Raw genomic sequence first — 5,166 nt, forward strand, 5'->3', positions numbered from 1 at the left:
ATTTGAGCTTATTTGACAAGCCCGAATAAGCTAGAATAAAAAAAAAATCTAAAGTTTTAAACTTGACTCTAAAATTTTAAGAATTTTTCAGTTGGCCTATAAAACTTGAGTCGAACTTGAATTATCAGCTTTAAATAATATTGATAATTTCAACATCATAGAAGATATTGAGAATTTTGACTTGCTCATTACCTGGAGCTGCCTTGTGGGCGTAGTTGTTCCATGTGCCAAATGTGAAGAAGAAAGAAAAGAGAGTGAGTTACTGAGCGTCACTAATGAGTTTGGCCTTGGCTACAAAAGTTGTGGTGCAAACTCATGCAATATATTAATATCTCATCGAATGATGTAAATTCGGACCAAGTGAGGACGTATGTTTTCAAAGAAGCCTTAATTAGTTTTGTCTTATCAATAATAGAAAAGATTCTCTCTCTTATTTGAAGACAGAGAGTATACAATGCTACCAAAACTAGAATCTATTGTTACAAATGCAAATCTGGCCAACACCTAGAGTATCATCTAGAGTATCACCTTGCAAGAGCTTTCTCAAATCGTCCGATGAATGATCCACGTTATGCACACCCATATCCAGGCAATAGTATAAGACACCAACTTTAACTAATTTTGTGTTTATTAACAAATGGTAATTGTATTTAAAATTGTTAAAAATACATGTAACTTTTCAATTTTTCCTTGTTTACAATTAATAGCCATAAGAAATTGTCATATATGAATTCAAACAACAATAAACAAGGGCTAAGATTGAAAAAAAAAATTAATTATCCTAACTTTGCCTTATATTAAATACTATAAAAGAGATTTCAAAATTTGTCTCATATTAAAGATAGGGACGAGTATATATTAAAAAAATATATATATTTAGCATTATATACTCAAACTTCTTATTTTCAATGAATCTTTAAATATATCATCTTAAATAAATGAGCAAATTAATCCTTGAACTTTAAATCAAGTAACACCATATACTTTAAACTCGTTTATTGTGTAAATTATTCTCTTAACTTTGAAAAAGATGTAATCTTGTCCCTATTGTTAAAAAAAATTAATTTGATCATTAACTAACTAGAAAATGACCCAAAAGAACCTAAAAAATTACAATAAATGCCGACAAAAATTATAGACAATGATCTAAAAAATTATACAAAATATCAAAAAAATTGATCCTTTTCTATAGTTTTTGATGTCATTTTATAATCAACAAATAGTCAAAGTTAAATTTTGTTAATAACAATTTGTATAATAAATGAGTTTAGGGTCTATGACGCTACTAGATCTAAAATTTAAGACATAATTTACTCATTTATTCTATTATCTTTTAATTATATTTTGATATAGCATTTGAAAATAATGTTGGATTGAAAAGATAACTTGATAGGAAATGTTATCTGACTTAATATACTTTTACCCTTAAATTATTTAAGGTATACTAATCACCCTGAAGTCAAAGATGACAAAATGTCACGTTTTATGCATTAAAAAAATTGAATTGTTGCCTATATGTTAAACACCCATTATTTTGATTGTTTGTCAACCAAGAAAATTATAGAAAAAGCCCTAGAAAATTATAAATAAGCATTTTATAAAATTTAATATTGATTAAATTTTTAAAATTACAACTAAATGCCCAGATTTGTAATTCCTGGAAGATTAGTAAATCTCAAAAGTTGAGTTGTAAATTGTGTTTATGGGTTTGTAAATAACAATGATATCTAAGTTATTAAATATTGAAATATTAATATTTTAATAAGATATTGTTAAAAGAAAAATATTTTTTAATTGTTTACCAACATTGTGACCAGCAAAATAGTCACCCATTAACCAGTCAAAGTGATGGGTAAAAATAATATTTTGATCTTTTATATAAATAAAAAATAACAATAATATTTTCATATTTATTTTTAATTTTAAAAAATTAATTGATATTAATTTTCAATAGGATAACATTGTAATTTTTATTTTGTAATTTTTGTTTATAATTTTTGTGTTCTCTTTTGCAATTTTTCTAATCAACTAATAATCAAAATAACATGAGTTTAACAAAAGAATAACATTGCACCCTTTTTAATATTAAGGAGACTATTGTCTCACCTTTGATTGTTTAAAATAGTCTTTTGAGATTTATTTTAATTTTAGAGATTTAATTAATATTAATTTTTTTAATAAGATACTTGTTTATAATTTTTTGGGTTTTTTATAATTTTTTTAATAAACTAATAATCAAAATAACAAAATTTAACAAAAGAATAACACTGCACTCTTTTTAATATTTAAGGAGACACATCATCTCACCTTTGACTTTAACGTAACCATTAGGCTTGAATAGAAGTCGCTTATATATACACAAGAAGTAAAAGTGCCCTTTAATTCAATTACTCTTTGCATCCTAATTTATAAAAATGTTTAGATAAAATCATGTACATTAATAAAACTTATTAAATATATTTTAAAATTTTATTTTTAAAATAAAAGTATAAATTTCTAAAACTACACTTCATTAGAGAGAGAGGGAAAGAATATAATTTGGAGGGAAGGATAATACTGAAATAGTAAATTAATGAGACTTTATTTTTGTTAAATTTTATTATATTTTTAAGACACCGAATCACTTTTAAAATTATCTTATAAATTAAAACAAAAGGGAATACATAATTTCACATATTAATATTTGTAAGTTATAGTATCAAAAATAATACGCCAGCATCGCCATAAATGCTGAACTATTTTAAAACTGAAATCTGAGCCATTTATTTTCCACTAGTACGTGGCCAGTAGATCATCCGCCTAATTAATTTTTTTTGCTAACTTAATTAAATAAATACAGTGGCTTAACTTTATAGATTAATAATTAAGCAACGATTACTATTATCATCCATTCATCCTTAATACACTCAAATTAAGTTGGGAAAATACAATTGTTAATCTCTATTTAGCATGTGTTTTGGTTTTTAATCCCTTTCTAGTTCCTTAAATTTCATTTGTTTGTAGGAACTTCTGCAAATATAATCCATATATAAAATCAAACTAAACAAACAGCTCAATATTTATTTTATTTAGTATTATGACTAGTTTTTATATTTAGCAATGATTATACCATTATATATTGATAATAAAATTCTTATAATTTTTTTAATTTTTAATAATAAACCTTTTGTATATCAATGTGAACAATACTCCTAAATTTTCAAAAATTTAATTCATATTTTTTGAGCCACAGGTTTTTTTGGACTAGTAGACCAATTTATTCTTGTTTGTATCATTAGTTTCTATATTTTTAAATATAAAGACTTAAGAGTGGTTGAAGTGAACATAAATTCATTATTTCTTGTACTAACTTGTTAAATTACGATGAATTATGTAAAAAATAAGTAGAAGATTAAAAAAAAAAAAGCTAGACATTAAATCAGAATCTCTAAATACTTTACAGGCGAAGCTTCAAAAAGAAGATGTGGCAGTTAAGGTAGAAAAGCAAAAACATCATATCTTATTTTGTTCATATAATATTTAATTCATTATAATTTTATCAACTCAACAAAAAATTAACAAATTTATGTACATATGGGCAGATTTCACTCTATCAATGATAATAACAACTAATATTATAGATACATGAAACATAAAGGACTAGAAGCAATAAAACACATTAAAAATGTGATGACTAATAGTGATGTTTTCCAATTAAAATGTTCTTTCAGCCGATCATCAAAAAAGAAAAAATAAAGTTGCTTTCAGCGATAGCTGTGCAACCATAATAATAATAGCCATTAATTTGTTTTTCGAATTAAGCTAATCCTCATTAATTGATACCAGTGGTTGATCTCTGGATCCCCTTAAAAAAACCTCTTCTAATTGAGAAATTATTGTATGGACTCAATGCACTATGTCATTCATAATCTATCTAATAAAAATATTTCATGTTTGTACCAATTGAATCAACTAAAATCTTATATGTTATTATTTTAAGTATTTTATTTTTAAAATTTTTTTTGTCTTTTCTCTCTCCATCATCATCGACAACATAATAAATTTATATTACAATCATCTTACATGACATATTTTTATGGGATAGACCATGGATTATATAGTGCAACGAATCTGTGCAAGAATTTCTCCTTTTAATCACTAATTTTTAACGTGCAATCTTTACCTTTATCCATGTGCAGCCCTTAAATAAAATAGAGGATCAATGTACATGTGCACCACGGAGAGTATAATATAAAATATTATTAAGATAGGGAAAATGATATTAAACGAACAAAATATTGAATTAAATACAAACAAGATTTTGTAAGCAAAATTCACTAATTTATTTTTTAAAAAAATTATCATACATATCATCATTTCCAATTATTTGCAACTCTCATTCCCTTATTTGCAACTATAAAAACACGATTTTGCAAGTTAATTAATTTATGAAGAAAACTAATTTTCAAATAATGATATAAAATGAACAATTTTCAGTCTAAAAATTTGTTATTCTTATTACCTGACTAAAAAAACATGTCAATTTTTTAAATTTAATTCAATCTTTAAATCATTTAACATCATTCCTCTTTGTAAAATATACATGTAATAGCAAGAGAACGAGAGGCTCATTGATGGTTGGGGCCACCTCTTGCCCCTTGCCATTTCCACAGTTCGGCACCCCCTTCCTATGCATCTATATATTTTATATACTCACATTTTATTTATATAATTATGTAAAATGTAATGTGTGCGCGTGTGTGTATTTATAAATGAATAAATGTATATGTTTAGATGAATGCATAAAAAAATGGTTTCACTTTTATACAAAAAAAAAACAATTACATATAAAATTATTAAAATATAAATATATTATTTCACTTTTTATATTTTTTAAAAAATTATATAATTACCAAAAATCTTATCATTTAATGTTTTCAAGTCATAAAGGTTATTGTTAAAAAACTATGATGAATAATCTAAAAAAAATAATTTTTAATTTTAATTTTTATTTAAAAAATTAAACTTGGGAAGCAAAGTATAATTTCAAGAACTTAATAACTTGAGGTGCGCGAATCATAATTTTTGCGGGACGATGGCATCTGTATGACATATGCTTTACGTAGACGTAGGGTTCGTTTGGATTTCAGTTAGGTATAATAGATTATAAAAATAATTGATTAAGTG

Source organism: Prosopis cineraria, unplaced genomic scaffold, assembly GCF_029017545.1.
Source record: "Prosopis cineraria cultivar Desert tree isolate PC_DT_omini unplaced genomic scaffold, ASM2901754v1 PC11, whole genome shotgun sequence".
Lineage (NCBI taxonomy): Eukaryota > Viridiplantae > Streptophyta > Magnoliopsida > Fabales > Fabaceae > Prosopis > Prosopis cineraria.